At 41.5% G+C, this 18,836-nt stretch overlaps 1 protein-coding gene across 3 annotated transcripts in view; it reads right to left on the reverse strand.

Annotated features, from left to right (window-relative positions):
* KCNJ15 (potassium voltage-gated channel subfamily J member 15) overlaps positions 1–17,045 on the reverse strand; it is a 48,967-nt gene extending 31,922 nt beyond the window's left edge. Inside the window, exons 1-2 of one of the 3 annotated variants that reach the window (XR_002099002.1) lie at positions 16,784–16,822; positions 16,640–16,699 (exon numbers count right to left, since the gene is read on the reverse strand). The gene's annotated coding sequence lies outside the window, so the exon portion shown is untranslated. The other 2 variants (XR_002099001.1, XM_019525107.1) reach the window with 2 other exon arrangements.
* Positions 17,046–18,836: the final 1,791 nt, after the last annotated feature.

The raw sequence follows: 18,836 nt of genomic DNA on the forward strand, positions 1-18,836 counted from the left end.
ATCTGGCACCTGGCCCAAGCACCACAAGTGCTTGTAAAGCCATGCCAAGGGTCCTGCAATAACCCCTGCTAGCTCCCTCAACACCCTGGGGTGGAGAGTATCTGGACCTGCTGATTTGAACACGTCCAGCCCCTCCAGAAGCTCTCTAACCCAGTCCTCCCCAGCCTGAGGTCTGGAGGCTATCAGGATGCTTTAGCCACTATAGCTAGCCCACTATTCTCTTTGGGACAAATTTTGAAATACTTACTTAGCCAGAATTGTCCTTGAGCTTCACTGAGGAACTGGACAAACTTTCAGACCATGTCCCCAAAGAGGCCCCCTAAAAATGATGCCTGGCTGTGAACTGAAGCAACAGCAGAATGGAGAACTGGACTCTCAATGCCTTCTTTTATCATACAACATCTCTGGTAGCTACTGCTAGTACACAGCCACTGCAGCCTCACCTGTGTGGAAGAAACCTAATAGCTGCAGATTATTTACAGTGAAAATAGAACTAGATAGATAGATAAGCCATTATAACCGCATGGTAGAAGTAAAGACTTTCACCTGCCACTTTGAAATGACTATAATGTTATTTAAAATGTCAATGACACATCCCTGTTGAAGTAGTTGGGCTTATTTTCAGTAGTGGCTCAAAGTATTATTTCAGGGCAACTTTCTGTTTCTTTCCTCACCCATCCATGGATGTGGTCAATTTATGGTTTAAAAGGTTTTTCTCTCTCTCTCTCTCTCTTTCACACCCCCCCCCCCATATATGCTTTCCAATGAAGTCTGTGCTTTTTCCTAGACCCACCCAAATTCCAGTGCATACCTCACTTGTGTGCCAAGCTTTCAAATTCTCCATGAAATAAATGGAAAAAAGTCTTTTTTTCCCATTTCTGCACATTTTTGGGGAGAGAAAGGAAAGGCCTCCAGAGGAATTTGCTTATACCTGTTGTTTCAGGGCAGAAACATGAGAGATTGCCACTGTTAATGAGAATATTATGGTGCAGCTGCTGGAAGGAAGTTTATAGTGTTGGAATCCACAATGTTTGATTGTGATTTCAAGCAGTGCATGTAGAGTGCTCCAGTGATTTTTTAAAATAATTATGAAGTAAGAGTTGGGTAAACTACGAGATGGTGTGATCCTTTGTTCCATTTATGTGAAGAATTCCGATACCCATCCTGAATGCATTGATGTTTTATGAAGGAGAAAAAAAACTCATCAAAGCTCAACAGGAAAAAACTTTAGAGGGCTTTAAGGAAATGATAGCTTTCAGCTGTAACATTATATACGTTTTATAATACAAAATTTCAGGGGATTCAAATGTTTGTGAAAGGTACTGGAGTCACAGCATTGTAGTTTTCTCTTCAACACACAGAAAGTGGAAAAAGCTGCAACACAATGATCTTGCCAGCATTGCCCCGGCTGCCATTCCAGAGGGACCACCCACTTTAGGACTGAAACTTTCTCACAGACTTTCTTTTCCAAAGTTTATTGAGGTCTGAACTGTTCTTCACAAACTGATTCTGCTATTTCTACTCACAGGGCACATCTACATGAGTCGAATTACTGCAAAACCATGCTAAATGTGGTAATGCACAGTAGAATGTGTTTACTGTGTACTGGCATCACAAAAAAGCATATGCTGGCACTACTGCACAGTAGTCCCGATTATGGTGTATTAAGTTATTACAGGTACTAAACTTAATGCGCCATAATTACAGTGCATTAATGCTTGCGTAGATACACCCACAGTGTATAGCAGCTTTCCCCACTGAAGTTAATGCCTCAGATTATCCTCCTACAGTTAAACCATCAGGAGTTGCTCTGGGCAAGGAGCATTCTGCAAAAATAGATTCCTTATGGATAGGCCTATGAGTACAAGTAGGATTTGTCAAACATCACCATACTCCCAAATTTGCTGGAAGGTAGGAACAGCCTCATAATAGCCTAAAAAACCTCATTTGCCTAGAATCGACTTCTAAACTTTGCAAGGATTTGGGAGAAACTATTCAACCTATTCATAGAAGGCAGGGAAGGATGGCATCTTAGAGGTGGCACCTTAAGTGCTCACCTTGGAGAGAACATCTGACAAAGTAGGCTGTTGCTTGTGAAAGCTTATGCATCTCTGAATCTGATAGGCCATTTGTACATGCCACAATATTGGCCTTTAAAGCAACTTAATGCACTTTTGCACCACTTTAATGGTGCAGCTGTTTGCACCTGTCGGTGTCTTAATGCGCTTTAATGGTGGGCTGTTTGCATGTATCAGCAACATAATGCACATTAAATGACTTTGGGATGCAGCAAAATAAAACATCTCTGAGGTGGTTTAATTTGCCACAGAGGGAAGCACCAGATCCCGTGCATCTCAAGGGCTGTGCAGGCAGCCTGTGTAGGCAGCCCAGCAGCAGCCTGTGCTGGCAGGCTCCACTGAAGGAAAAAAAAAATGCGGCAAGCCTGGGTTTTTTTGATCCCTGGCGCCTGCCTGCCTGCCTGAGCTGCATGGAGGCCCAGTGCTTCCCTCCACAGCTGCAGCACCCTCCAGGACCTCTAGGGCCAGGTGCTTGCAGGTGCATGCCACCTGGGGGGGGTGCCCCCGCTGCTGTGGAGGGAAGCACCGGACCTGCAGCTCAGGGACAGCTCAACCTGCTGGCAGCTTGCCCCCCCTCCCAGCTGCCAGAGAGGCAGGTAAAAGTCAGGCCCGACCCTTGTGTACATGCCACAGGGGTTTACTTTGTCCTAAATTGAAATGATGTTTTTAAAGACTCACTGCTTCAATTTAGGGAGTATTAAACCAAAGTAAACCCCCATGGCATGTACAAACTCCCTTAGTCTCTAAGATGCCACTCTGCCCTACCTTCTGCCTTACTTCAGACTAACATGGTTAAATACCTCTCTCAACGTAGCCAGAGTTAGGAGATCTACTTCAGTGATTCAACCCATCTTCAACTCTCTCAGCCAGTGATCGCTCTCCTTGTCCTTTGTATATGAATTCCCTTCTATTTAGGGCACCTAAAGTGTAATTACACATTGCATTTCAAACATGTTAAAGGCTCTTAAGATGGGACTGTCCACATGTTAAGACAGTAAAAGACTAACTAAGTACCCTCTGAGACTCTCCAGGTTACTCCTCTTTAGGCAAGGATTTGGAACAGTGCAAAGATCCCTGGGGACCTGAGGAATGCCAACATTGTGACTATCTTCAAGAAAGGAGCTAAGCTTATGTGTGAGAACCATTGAGGTGTGTGTGGTCTTCTTTTCCATGGAAAGGAAAATCCTTGTCTGCGTCCTCCTGAACTGTCTTCTGACTTGTGTTGAGGAAGTCCTACAATAAATCTCAGTGTGGTTTCAGACCACCCTGTGAGGCAATTGACATGATCTTTGTTGCCCACCAGGTCCAAGAGTAAGTGTCAGGAACAACACCGGGACCTGTATATGACCTTCACTGACTGAACTAAAGCCTTTGATTCCACAAATCATGAAGCCTTGTGGAAAGTACTGATCAGATTTGGATGTCCAGAAAAGAACATCAAGGTTTTGAGGCTTCTCTAACACGAGATGACTGAGACTATTCTATGTAGTGGATCAGAGACAAATCTGTTTGTCATCTGAACTGGGGTCAAGCAAGGATGTGCCATCATTCCAAATCTGTTCTCCTGTTTTTGGATGACCGTCTTGGTTCTCAGTGAGGACCACCTTCCTTTAGTGCAGATACTGAACACTGAATGAATACTAAATGAATACTGTAATATTTTCACTTTAAGACATTTTCAGTCAAAAACCAAAGTACTCAAAACAAACATCCTTGACCTTCGATATGCCAATGACTGCTTCATCCTTGTGCACACAGAGAAAAACCTCCAGACCGTGCTGGATCTTTTCAGGGAAGCCAGCTGACCTTTGAGTCTCTCTCAACATTGAGAAGATTAAACTGCTCTATCCTGAGCCACAAATGTAACCTCCCTCCCCAAATTATCACTGAGAGAAAGACCCTAGAAGTAGTCAAGTACTTCCCCTACCTCAGTAGCCACCTCTTTCAGAGAATGAACATTGATGATGAGATCCAACATAAGATCCAATGTGCAACTATCTCCTTAGGGAACTTGCTTCGGCCTGTCTATATTCATTGGGAACTCCAGAAAGACATCCAGGTTTACAGTGCAGTCAGCATCCCCACTCTCCCCTACAGATGTGAAACTTGGGTGACCTACTGTCATCTCAAGAGTCTGGAGTGGTATCACCAATGATGGCAGTGGAAAATCCTGCACATCAAATGGGAACATCACCACACAAACTCCAGCAGCCTTGCTGAAACCAGTGTTGCCAGCATTGAGTCAGTGATCCTCAAGCACCAGCTTCACTGGGCCAGGCACCAACTCCCAGATTCCTAAGTCTCAACTCCCCCCCAAAAAAGGGCTCAACTTCCAGTTTAGTAATGGCCTGAGGTCTTGGAGTGGCCAGAGGAAATGCTGTAAGGACACATTGAAGGCACATCTCAAGAAAACAGATGCCAATGTCAAGACTTGGCAGGACCTGACTGCTAACTGACTCCAACAACACTACTACCTCAAACAAGTGGCTGGTACAGCACCTTACCCTCAAAGCAGAGAAGAGACAGTGGGGGAAGGAAAAGAAGAGAAATCCTGGATTACAGCCTACCCTCCCCTGCAGAAAGACCTGTAACTTCAGCAGATGGGTCCCTGGCTCAAGGATTGGACCCTTAAGTCACCTCAAGACCTATCCATGAGCCATGGTAGAGATAATATTCAAATTGATGGATTACCAATGACAAGGCTGCAGAGAAGTGGGGGAAGGGCCCCCCATATCATTTGGATCACTTCTCTGCCCACCAAATTGCCCTGCTGTCCCCCACCTACCCCAGATTCACCTATCATCCTGCAATCAATCTCTCCAAGCCCTGCACACCAATCAATCTTTCCTACCACCCAGCTGGGCAGCAGCCCCAGCCCCTACCCTGTCTAACTCCCTCCCTCCCTCAGTAACCTCTCCCTCCCCCACCAGATTTACCTGTGGGAGCTGCTTCCCAGGCTGCCTGGCAGCCCTGTGCATGTGTGAGCATGCACGTGCACATGGCACCCCTGCCTGACCACCCTTCTCCTCCTCCACCCCAGCCCTTTGCAAGCTGGAACTCTGCCAGCTTGCAGAGAGCTCTTTGCAAAAGTGGAAAATCCATGTGTTTCTCTGTTAAAACGAAAAACCCATGTTTTTCTTGGTTAAAACAAAAAATCTATGTTTTTTTCCATCTTTCTGTGGGAAACAGAAAACCCGGATCCTTGGTTATCTCTCAGATCAAGAGTTCAATGATCTTTTATTTTAGGTGACTTGAGAAAGTCTACCTTCCTGATACATCAATATTCAACTTTTGCAGGGGAGGGGGTTATTTCCAGGTTTCCAGTTGTCTTGATTAAAAACTGAAATTTTCAGTAGAAAACAGACACTCTTAATAAATGTATTGTTTTAATTGAAAAAGAAGTTTCCAACTGAAAAAGAGTTTTGATAAAAAGTATTTATAATCCCATTGATGGGAAGTCCTCTATAAAGGGTAGTTCACATTTGACACAGTTGTTAAGGATAAATGAAACTAACAAGAAGTCTGAGTTTATATAATCTCCAGGAGTAAACATTGCATTTTACTAAGTATTCAACATTTTTTGCTTTTTTTAAGTACCTAACATTATATGGATCACATACCCTCAGCAATAGATCAAAAAAATGAATTACTGAAGATCATGAGTATAATTTTACAGTGGATTATTTCAGTGGAAACCATCTATGCATTAACATAGTGAAGGCTTAAGATAGAATCTATCCTCAGAGGGGCACAAAGCACAGTGCTTCCATCAAGTGTATTATAAATTATGTATTGGCAACTTGATGTAAATATAACATCTGACCCTGCCCCATAATTTATCCCTACATTAGCAAGACAAAACCCACTGAAACCCAAAAATATTTTATCTGTGATACAGAACCCTTTGTTCCATTACTTACAGGTGAAACTCGTCCCTTCATTTAGGTAGTTATGAACCACAAGATCACCAAAATCTATCCCTTCCTCTCCAAACAGTCAAAAGTAGTTAGTTCTGCTTGTTTTTCAGACTTGCCAACTGCAAGGTCATGTCCTCTGTCCTTAGCACACCTATCCAAACCACTGCAGCAAAGATCTTTTTTCCTGTTATTCTGACCATAACTTCCCCTTTCATCAGTGCTTGCTAAGTGTTCCCTTCCATATCTGCAATTAGTTAGAGCTTCAATTATTCACCTTCCAGGTTTCCCATAATTCCACATTCATCTAACTCAGGGGCAGGCAATTATTTTGGGTGGAGGGCTGCTTACTAAGTTTTGGCAAGCCATTGAGGGCCGCATGACAGGCATCCTAGGGCAGATTAATAATAATTTTCTAATTTTTTTAGGGGCCCCACAAGCCAGATAGAATGGCTTGGTGGGCCGCATGCAGCCTGCGGGCCACATTTTGCCCACCCCGATCTAACTCCTGCATGTCCTCCATCTCTTTCCAGTTCACATTTGAGTAGTACTTGTATCTCTTTGCTTACAACTTTCAGGTTTTTCTTATGGTGCTCCATATTCTTGGAGCAAATTTCCCATTAGCATATGTAAAATTTGCTTTCTTGCTGCTTTCAAAACATCTTCTGAAAGCCCATCTGGCTTGAAAACTTTCTAGGTGTAGTTGCTACTTGCCACTCTATGTTTGATAATATGGTATATGTATGTATTGTTTGTGTTGTATCAAACTTGGCTTGTACTGCTAGGGCGCTTGTATACATGATGGAAATTGGCTGCTCTGTGGTTTAATTGTGTCACACTGTGCATGTGCAGGGGTGGGGGTTTTTACGATTTAAATGAGTTTCCTACATTTCAAACTAAACTGCATCTCCATGTAGATTAGATTAGCTTGCAACATAGCTATTTGTAACATTGAAGCCTTTGACAACTTGACAAAAGAAAAGATGAAGAACCTTGCTGGGTTTTTTTTTTCTTCTCAGCAGAGCCTGCCTGTGTGAGTTGCCATCAGGCTGTGCAGCCCCTGAGCTTCAGGGGACCCCAGTCTTTCCCTCTGTGGTGGCGGCACCCCCCCCAGGCTGCTTGGGTAGGGTGCTAGCTGCGCGGTTGCTGCCCCAGCTTGCAGGTAGCACCCACTAGATCCAACTCTTCCTGAGCCTGCATGGGGACCACCACCAAGTGGGCTTCCAGCACACACACTCAGGGAAGAGTTGGATCCAGTGGGTGATGCCTGCAAGAGGGAGAAGCACCCATACAGCTAGCATCCCACCCAGGCAGACCCAGGGGATGCTGCCACCACAGAGGGAAGAACAGAGCCATGTTGCAGCTCAGGCCGCACAGTCTGGCAGCAGCTTGCATGGGCAGGCTCCACTGAGGAAAAAAAAAAAAAGCTGGAAAGGGCCTAATCCCCCTTTTTTTTCCCCCTATGGAGTCTGCCTACCTCTCCCACAGCCAGGGGGTGAGCTGCTGGCAGGCTCTGAGCTGCAGGGAGCCCTGGACCCTCCTTCCATGGTGACAGCACCCCCCCAGGCAGCACCCACCCACTAGCAGCCCACCTAGGTGGCTCTGGGGGGTGCTGCCGCCACCATGGAAGGAAGGACTGGGGTCTCCCACAGCTCAGGGGCCACTTGGTCTGCTGGCAGCACACCCCCAGCCACAGGAAATGTGGGCAGGCTTCACAAAAAAAAAAAAAAAAAAAAATCAGGCCCCTCACCATAACAGTGACAGAAGCCTCTAAATTGAAATGGTAGGTTTTTAATCACCACCATTAAAAACCTACCATTTCAATTTAGGGGACTAAATCCCCATCACACGTACAAGCGGCCTTAGAGCTAAAATGTTTTAGGGCAGCAATGCTGTTGCTTGTTTGGCATTTTGTAGATACAGGTTTCCCTCTCTTTATGTGGATTCTGTATGTGCGAATTCGGTCTTATGCAATGACCCTTTTTATACCAAAAATTTGTTATATGAGAGGTAAATTCACACTTACGTGATTGGTGTGGTAGAAGCCCGCAGTCAGCTTCTTTCTGCAGTGCACTGTGGGAGTGATGTGCACCAAAATACAGTCTCCTGTGTGGATCTGTGCTCCTCTCTCGTTGTCTGTGACATGTGTTTCTGTAGTTGCCACCCCCACTATGATAGTGTCCTGTGTTGGTGAGTATCAAAATTGTCTTGTAAAAGTGGTAGAAATGGGCCTGGGGGTCAGTACAGTTGAGGTCTTGGAACGTAACCCTATTTGTTACATTGTAAAGTTGGCTCCCTTTATGCAAATTCAAGTTATGTGCCATTTTCCACGAACACATGTACAGCATAAAGCGAAGGAAACCTGTATGTGTTAGTGTATAAATAATGCATTCAAAACAGGTCACATTCAGTGCTAACATAAATACAAGTAGCTTAATAGCTTGTTGGTTTGTGCCTGGCTTGACATGATAAAAGACTTAGGTTCAAATCCCATAGTATCTTGGTCAAATAGGATAGGAAAAGACAGCCTACAGAAGGTCAAATTAAATGAACCAATGGGCCCTTGTGGTCCTAATGGTTAGATTACTGATTTGTAAGTCTCTGTAAAGCAAGCACTGAGACAACAGAGAAGGGTGCAACAGAAAAACAAGAAACTGGAAATGCAAGATAAATTGTGGGAATGCATCTGTTTTTCTCACACCTTTTAAACTCCTTTTCCATTCCATCTCCTCAGTATGCAACTGTATACCACCTTAAAGTCTTGAAACTATATCACTTCACAGATCCATAATGCACATTGCAATGAAGCAAACTAGCATCAAGGTAAAGTAATAGACTGCTTGTCTTGAGAAATTCAGATGGATTTTTGGTATCAAAGAATCACCAGAATTACAAATTAAAATGAACAATTAGGCCACCTAGTCCAGTGGTTCTCAACCTTATTAGACTCAAGAGATCACTCATTAAAATCAAGGCATCCCTCAGAAAATGCTCTTAGTTTTCACTCATTTTTTGAATATGGATAAAATAATATAGCAATTCTTCTTTTACAAAGAACTCCGAAAGACCACAGCAGGTCACAAAGTTTTCAACACTATGAAATCTCTGTGTTTATTTTGTGAATGATGCTTGCATACCGAACAAAGCGAACATGGCATGGTACCCTGCTGCAATAGTCCCCAAAGTGCAGTCTCGTCAGTCTGGTGCTGTTTAGTACTACGAGTTCCCTGATCCATGACAGTGGTGCATCTAAATGTGTGCTTTACTGTGGAGATGGCTAATTAGCTCCACAGTAAAGCATCATCATCTGCACATGGCCCATATTAGGGTGCAGTAAATTAATTAACTCTGCTGTAGGATAGTACAGTCTGGCACAAGTACTGTCCTATGGCAGAGTCATTTACTGTACAGAAACGCACAGAAATGAGCATATGGATGGTGACCAGGATTACAGCAGTTTGAGCTGGGGCAGAGCAGCCCTGGGCTGGCAACAGGCTCAGGGGGTCAGCCACACAGTTTCACAGTTTCGACACTCTTGTGCTCCAGGCAGCCCCTCTGCTGCTCAGTGCTGCCATCCAGAGCTCGGGGCTGATTCCCTGAGCTTGCTGCCAGCCCCGGAGTGCTCCGCTCCAGCTCAAATTGCTGCAGTACTGGGTACACGTGAAGACACTGTGCCTGGGAGCAGCTGACTCCAGTGCAAACTGCACCATGGTTTATTGAGCCGCATTAATATCTCATGTAGATGCACCCACTGTGAAGTATGTAACTCCATAAATAGTGTTGGCTGGTTCTGGTGCCTAACCCTGTGTCAAGTTCCTATCCATTAATATCCCTACATCCTTTTTAAAATCACTTTTTTCCAAGGATCCCATTCCCAAAGAGTTTGATTTTTTAATTCTGCCATTACTTCAGATATTTGTATTCATTAAGAATTAGCTTAAAACCAGGTGGGGGGGAGCAGAAACAGTGCCGTATGTTGTTACCATGTGCTTCATTTCAACAATTTTAAGATTGCTGATCAGCCAGGGGTCCTACTGACGTTAGCTGAAGTTCTCACCAATTCTGAAATTCTGAATGCTTTTCTGGGACTAAGGAACCAGGGTATAGTGATTGTTCAAGGCTTTTTGGTTAACTTTTAACTCATGTAGTATGTGTTATAAAACAACATGCGTTAATGGATGTTTTCAGTCATTCTTAGAAAGGAGAACTTATGGCCTTTTGAGAAACTTTTCATGCCTTGTTATCTATGGTAAATTAGTTTCCTAAAACAGCATAATGTATCTAAAAGAAAATATTTTTGTTTGTTTTCTAATCATTACTCAAAAGCTTTTAAGAAGAAATGTTTTCTCAGAAGTAAAGTGAATCACTCTAAAAGTTTTAAGTGCACTGAATCATAAATATACCAAGCAAAAATAAAGTTTTAGTATAAGATCCCCTAGGATGATGCATTTGCTTCTTGACTTTCCTGAGGAAAAATACTGAAATATGGCATTATTGTAACATTTTCAAGGTCCTAATCATAAACAAATCCTGTATAATGTGTTGCAAAGCTGGTAAAGATATTGTGTGGCAAAGTCAAGTCAGAACTTGCCTATTTCATACTGAGAAAGCAAATGAAATAATTCAAGATTTAAGTACATTTCTAGTTTCAAAAAATCAAAATATAGTGTGCAATGCATTTATGAATTGGAAAAAAAACACTAAGAGGAACTTTCAGGGCAAGTGTTTCTCATATCTTTAATGTGGCACTCACAGCTACTAGAATTGAATAGATACAAATAATAAATGAATAGATACAAATAATAATTGAATAGATACAAATAATATGCTGTCTTACGTATCTTGATAGTGTTAGCTCAAGAAGAGCAAAGATATAAAAGAAAAATAAACTATACGAGTTGAAGAGACGTCAGAACAATATTATGCCAGTCCAATCACAATCCAGTTGTGCTTTCACTGTTACAAAAGTTGAACTGATGCTCAGAAAATGATACCAGTTTCCTATACTGGAAGCACAAGGTGCAGTTCTCACAGCAGAATGAGACCTTAAGATCCACTATCAAGTCCTTTTTCACTACCTAGTGTAAAGGGACCTTGGAGTGTATGAGAATCTGGCCTGAAGTCTTTTGTTTCTTCATTGTTCACAGATAACAATGGCTGGCTGTGCAAGCTTTCCCATGCCACCTGGCCTTTAGTATCAAGATGGCATTTCACATTCCAGGTCATTTCAGTCTTTGACTCTCCCAAACAAGAACCCTAAGCAAATTTCACTTTGCCAGGAGACTGGGAAATCCATGTTCAGTAGCCTTTTGATGACATTTGTTGTGTTAATCAATAACAAACAACTGGAAAACTATGTGCTTGTTTTTGTCTTGCCTGTGGGATGGGGTGGGGAGGGAATGTTGCAATATCTGTAAACTAAGAACTGCCCTGAGACCAATGGCATGTGTTCCCTGTGAGCCATTAAAACAGGTGTCTGCTGGTTAGGACTAGTCTGGGCTGAATCTGAACAGGGTTAAAGCAGCAAAAAAAGCTTCCTAATCAAGTTCTAATTTCTTGAGCTGTTCAATCTCCTATATTCTTTTAATCCAGGAAATAGTATACAAATGTTTTCTCATTTATTTTCTATGAAAATCAATCAGGACTTCATGCAAGCTAAAACATACAAATGTTTCATCCTATATTCTGCTCATAACTAAGGCCTTAGTTGATTCACATTTTCACGAAAAAATCACAGAAATAATGTGGCTTTGTTTCTCTTTGTCTACTAGGTCTCATCTATTTTGGCTACATTTGATGTTTTAGCAATGTTTTGTATGTGTTAGTGGTGGGGATTGTGCTGTTAAGGGTTAGCATCCAGGGGTGCATCCCCAGAACCGGAAAAGTGCATTTCCCCAGAGACAGTAGCTGCACATATTTGTGCCACTGCTAGTTGTTCCCAGGATACCCCTGCACACACACTCCGCTGTACAGCAAATTGCTCCAGGTGGGATAGGGGAGACTGGGGTCCTGGGGCCCTCTTGGGGCTGCAGAGGCAGTGATCTGGCTGTTTGGAGCCTGACTGGCAGCTGGAGTATGGCTCTGGCCAGCCAGGCTCCAGTTCTAGGTGGCATACATGGCTGCAACATGTGACTCCCGAAACTGGAGCCTGGCTGGCCAGAGCCATGCTCCAGATTCCAAACAGGCTCCATGTGCCCAGATCGGCACCACTGGAGCCCCAGAAGACCCCCAGGACCCCAGGTAAGGCTGCTGGAGCCAGCCCAGATGCTGGCCCCAGCCTCCCGTACCCCACCTGGGGAAATTTGCGGTGTACCAGGGTGCATGTGCAGGGGCATATCTGGGAACAACTAGCAGTAGCACAAGTGTATGGCACTGCTAGCTGTCCCTGGGTAAATGTACGTTCCTGCTTATGGGGATGTGCCCTAGAAGGCTAAGGCAGGATGCTTTGGGCAATAGGTACATAGGTATAAGACACCAAAGGAGTAAGGATTGTTTTCTGGAGTAGAGACAGAGGAGGGTTCAGCAGCTTGGAGTGAAAATATTGGGAGTAGGGTTATGGAAATTGGGAGTAGGGGTAAGGAAATAATTGAAGCTGATCAGAAAAATCGGAATGAGAGTTCTGGAGTGGGAATGGCAGGAACAGGGGAGATCAGTCAAAACAAAAGTTAGTTTTTTGTTGATTTTTTTAGGGCATTTGTTATTAACATTTTGAATTTGGATTTAAAAAGGAGAAAATGATTGATGAAATCACTGAGAACTTCTTTCATTCCACATTTTTGACCAGCTCCCACTATCCATCTAATCCAAATTAGGTGAGTAGAAAAGCAATGCATACAGCATTTGTACCTGATTTCTTTTAAGGAACTGCATTACTTCGTGTTTTGCTTCATTACCAATTACACTAATGTGTTCAACAGACAGTCATTTAACTAAACAGCCTAAACACTAAAGTATAAATTGCAGATAAAGAAAAAAGCAGATAAAATATGAATGCAAGAGAAGAGAAACAAGCTGTAGTCTAACCCAATGTGAATTATATAAACTGAAGTCATGGAAATTAACTGGATCTAATCAGGTCATACTGTTATTCTGATCAAAACTCATTTCACTTTATCACTTCTAGCTTGCAAAGGGTGTCTGCAATTGAATTTCCCAGGCTTTTGTGTGCCTTTTATACTGATTTAAAAATGCAAGAAAAAAAGCACTGACAAGTCTAACTTTTAATCGTTCCTACAAAACAAGAATCAACAAACCAAGCACTGTTAAGTGGTGAACATGCCTTGCCTTTCTTAGATGCCAACCCTCACACACACCCCTCCCTCTACCTCTAAATGCCAGAGGGGAAAAGGAAAGTGTATAGCATATCCTGAAGAAAAAACAAACACAAAACAAAAAAACAAAAACAAAAAATTAGTCTGGGCTATTTTGAACCAAGTGGAGCATGAAATTCTTAAGTCTGGCAACCATTATAAGAAGTAACACAGCAACAAGCTCTTTCACTCTATCTTGAACTCTCTACTGGTTTTATATGCAGCACAGCAAAATAGATGGCCAGTCAGGTAGGCATCTCCAGGGGCAGATCCAAACATATCCAAACATGGTGTAGTTGCATCCCCTTTTGATTCCTGGCCCAACCAAAATTTAAAACTGCCTAGCTGGCAGTGTCTGCAGCATTTCTAGTCAGGTAGTGCTGAGGGAGTTAATTGACTTCATGGCTCATTATAATCTACCTGATTCCTTCTAAAATGTCATTCCACAGGTATTAACAGCCTTCTCTCCTCTTTAATGGACTTGATGTTCCACTAATCAAGCCATCCGTGCATCAACGATCCTACTGTCTGTTAGCTGTTCCTGGTAATGTAGCTCCTGTTTAACAGTGGCAGACTCTAGCTAGAGACATTAGCTCCAATGAACTCATGTGTGGAAATAACTTCCAGTGAAGCAGTGGATGCACTGCCAAAGCTAGATTTTGTTTTATGAATCTGAAAAAAAGAGATGTATAGGACTAATAAAATGGCATCTTTGGATTATTTTTGAGCATTTCCCAAGCCATGTAGAATCTCGTAGGTCACAACTAGCTTAAACTCCACACAGGGACCCACAGGATGGTAGCATAAACCCATGAAATGTGCCAGATCAGATCACCTTATGGTGAAGCACACAGGAAAACAAAAAGATATTTATAAGGCTTGGTGACTTTATAGTCACAGGACCATGAGGGTTGCCTCTTTGTCCATACCTGAAGTACCCCAATATCCACAAGCATATCTTGCAGAGCCCAGTGAATCTGAAATTCTCTAGCACAGCCTCACTCACTGCAGCATGGATCTGATTCACAGTAGGGATAATATCCCCCCCCGCCGAAGTTTTGCTCTTATAGTTCACTGGAGTCAAACTGTTCCACTGTACCACAACACTTCCCACTTCCCTGGGTAAAAGCAAATGGAACTGGGTTTTATTTTAGAAGTTCATGATGTCCTTGCCATTTTCACATGTTTCTGGGGAGGGAAAGAGGTTGCAGCTATGCCACTCTGTTTTTCCCTCCTTACCCCTCCCACATTAAGCATTCATCAGCTGTTTTTGGCCCGTATTTGTGTGCATTTCACCCAAAGCATGCCTAGAAACAGAGAAAATGATTTAGCTTTTCACTTCCGCTCATGTGTGACAGCTCTAAGCCTGATGACTTTTTCAACTCAGCACTGTTTACTCCAATTGTGTGCACCCACATCTTAATTCCAAGACATTTACTACATTAGCAATACAAATAGGAGCACTAGAGGGATCCTGGAGCCTGTAGTAACTCATTCAAGTAACTCATGAATGCTTTTTCGTTCCAGTGGGTTAGGGACAGCACAGCAGGAAGGCAGCTTTCAAATACTTGACATTTAATGGATTCACTCAGACTAGAAAGTTTGATTTTAACTGTTTGATGTTCCAGCCAGTGTTTTCCATAATTTGTGGTGTGTGCATGCGTGCGTGTGTGTGTGTGTGCGTGTGTGTGTGTCTGTATATACAAGATAAAGATTTTTCCCAATACAAGAAAAAACTCCCAAGCCCATAATCGACTGTGTTTTTTCTGGAAATAAAGCAAATCCAAGTTTATTTCAAAATGGTCTGAGGTTCAGCATGCAAAGCAGTTAAGCTTCTGTTTTTCTTGGCTTTGCATATGAGTACCGTCTGGTACTTCATGGCTTTGGTCTCTACCTGTTCCCAAAGAATACAGCCTGTCTATGCTTGTTATGTGTGTCGGGAAAGAGAATGGGGGAAATAGCACTTCACAGCACTTTGGGTAAAAATTGTGCAAACCAAAATTTCAGCTCCAATCAGTGCTGTGGGCTGGTGACTTGTTTGTTTCTTTGCATGAGCAGCCAAGGTAAAAAGAACTATTTGTTTTAACTTGGGAGACTATAAAAAGTAACGGGACTGAAGTATTGTATGTATGTTGGAAGAGTGAAGCTTAAGTCATCTGCTGCTGTTTTTGTCTTTAGGCCATGCCTCATTTACCAAGATGGAATTCTTTTGGAAGTTTTTGGTCACATCTACAGTCTGCTTTACAGTCTGATGCCAGTTTTTAATGTACAACCAGCTGTACTAAATTACATTGAGTCTTTCTTTCCCCAGTAAGTTGATTATCAGAGAAAGCAGAGACCCCAGAGTGACATTTTACAAGAAAAGAAATAAAGAAGATATTTCTATAGCAGCTTACTGTTTCCAAAGTGACCATTCTGATACAAGAAATGATGGATGATGATCTCAAATGAAAATTCAAGCAAACAATTTTGAGATAAGGTAGGAACTCAAATACTGTGATAAGGACCTTAAAAACAAATATCATTAAACTAAAGGAAAGTAAGGAAACAAAGTTAGTTATAAAGCTAATAAAAGTTTCTAAGGTTCATCTAGAAAAGCTGGTTTTGTTGCCTTTTCATAACATGTACGTCATGGAAAATGTAATTTATCTGTAAATCTCTTTAAAGCATAACTCTTATCTCATAAACAGGATGGTAAAATCAAGCTATACAAAAGTAAGGGGTAATTTTCTACTCAAATCTCAGATTCAGATTCCTGAGAGTGAACCAAATTTTTTGTAAACTTAAGCAATCAATTTCAAGACAATTCAGGAACTGGTAAGAAAATGCATGTTTTCTAATTGTTTACATTCCTTATACTTACCACAGAAAATGTACATAAGCTTTTCTTATGCAAATAAGTAACAGAGGTTTTTATAATGTTCCAGTCAAACATTCAATAAAAAAGGAGAAATAACTGTCTGAAAATTTGCAGAGGCATGATTCTAACATAATGCAAAACATTATAATCTCTTTTGGAAATACTTAACAGTAAATATATTGCAAAGGTAAGTCCTATATTTTCTTCCAACATGCTAATATACAAAACACATTATAAACCTAACATTAGGTATATTACATCAATGAGAAACATGTTGTACCATCATTAAACTAACATGCATCTCTATTTCACATGCAGACAAGATCTTACAAGCAGATTTTATTTAAAGATAGTTTCTGGAATCTTAATTTGCTAAAAGTAGTTAGAAATAGGAACAGAATTTACTCATCAACTTTGTTTTTACATAAAGTTTTCAAGCCACTGTTAAGTATGTATGCATTTAGACAATTATCTTACCTGCAAAAAAAAATGTTCAGATTCCTTATTAGATGTTATCGTCATGACAAGCCAAGCAACCTTTTATAGAAGATTGGGTGTACTTTAGATTAAAGCACATATGTATGTTTTTAAAAGTTCCCCAAAGAGTCTCCCTTAACTCACTGTCAGTCAAAGGCAAGTTGGTAAGAGTCTGAATTGGAATTACCTGAATGAGGAAACCGGAGAGAGGGAGAGAGAGGGAAAGGAATCTGAGAGGAGATTTAGTGATGTCAGCAGTATGTCTTGAGGAAATCTACAGCTGAGCCCAGCAAACTTTATAACTACATAGCACTCAACACCCAGTTACGTGGTAAGTAAATACCTGCTTAAAAGGAAACTGATGTACTTTTAAAGAATGTCAGTTAATCTTTGAAGAAACATTAGCCATGCTGATCAAAGTACCAGAAAGGCCTTATTACTTAAACAAATAAAAGGCTTCGCACAAGTCTTATAAAAAAATAAAAAAGAATAATAAAAAAGAAAAAGTTCAACATTATTGATGACCCCATTCCTTTTGGAAATAAGAAGACTAAAACTCATCTGAAATAAATTTATAACAGGACTATTGTAATACACGGAGCCATAATAGCCATAGTCACAGTTGAGATCCCTGACCACTAATGTTTCCAAGCTGGTTAGTGATGACACTGTTTCTTTCTGATTAATTGTTCCAAGGTTTCCTGTGTGCTGTTCCCTCTGTTATTTCCCACATGCCAAAAAATAAAGAGAAATGATGCAGATATGATTTGGAAAAACGTGGGTACCTTCTGAATTCAGAGATGAAGAGATGTAAGTATTTTGCCATCCAGAAGTCTTCTTGTCTGCCTGACATGCCGCTGTGTTGTTTGATGGGCTTCCCAGAAGTAAATCCCAAAAGGAGAAATGAAAGGGAGGACACTGCAGTGCTGGGAACATTTATCTGTTGGCCCTTGGATATTGTTCTCTTATGTATGACCTCCCAGATGTAATGCTTCCAGAAATGTTGTCTTAGCAAGCCGGTCCAATACAACTGTGAGTTTAGCAACAATTACAGAGCCTCTCAATGGCAGTAGAGATGCTACACTACCCTTGCCCTGTTTCATGTCAGGTACTGAAAGGTGTTTTAAGTGTGACTTTTTACTAGTAAAAATCTTAACCATATCACTTCAAAGAGAACACATCAGCAGAAATAAAAATTTCCCTTCCACAAAGGCATTGGTAAACAGACATTAATAATGTCACTGATATGCAACCATACGAAACCAGAGGTCTGGAATTCTGCCGTTACGTGGTCAAATATGTAGGCGTTTAGGCAGTGCCAGTAGGCAACAGCTGTTTTAAATTTAAAAGGACATAAGTAATATGTGATTTTTTTTCTTTGTTAGAGACAAAAGAATTTCAAACAACTCAGACTGCTACCCAAATCCTTGAACCTGTTACTCTGAGTTCCCCATTATTATTATTATTATTATTATGAAAGGAAAGCTGGTAGCAAACTCTATATTTGGGTTGCGTAAAGCTTTGCAGTAGAAAAAATCTTGTGAGCTTTTTTCACATGTTGCTGGTTTTGAGTAGCTCAATTATTTCCATTGTTAGATCTAAAACTGGGCAGGAATAAAGCCAGTGCACTATAGGAACTCCTCTTCATCCTCCCAGGACATGCCATTCAAATATACATGAGCTATAAACTTTTAAATTTATAAACTTTATCATCTCCCAATTATATTTCTTGGGAAAATGTTGGCAGCCTCCCCAGATAACAGGTGAATATTTAAATTACCGAGTTCACATTAAAGTAGGCTATACTGCCATGGGAAAGCCTGGTTGCTGCCTAAGCAGCTGTAGTGGTAGAAGCTGGATGTACCTGCTGATCTTTCCCTTTGAATCTGTATATGGATCCAGTATTCAGTACCTTCAATGAGAGTAGCAAGTAGGACAAGAGTTCCTCTACTGCCACTGTCAGTCTGTGCTACAGTGCTGGAGATTCAGTTCACCCTCACCCGACTAGTGATCTGTGCTTACAGATTTTTCACCTAAAAAAAAGAGACAAAGAAATTACTTGCAAACATATATAAATATATATATATATATATATATATATACACACATACATACATACATACACACACACACACACACACATAAGAACATTAAAGTTTAAAAAAATCACATGAAGGATTGGAGATGCCTATATGAG

This window comes from Gavialis gangeticus, unplaced genomic scaffold, assembly GCF_001723915.1.
Source record: "Gavialis gangeticus isolate Ggan-Ray unplaced genomic scaffold, GavGan_comp1, whole genome shotgun sequence".
In the NCBI taxonomy this organism is placed as follows: domain Eukaryota; kingdom Metazoa; phylum Chordata; order Crocodylia; family Gavialidae; genus Gavialis; species Gavialis gangeticus.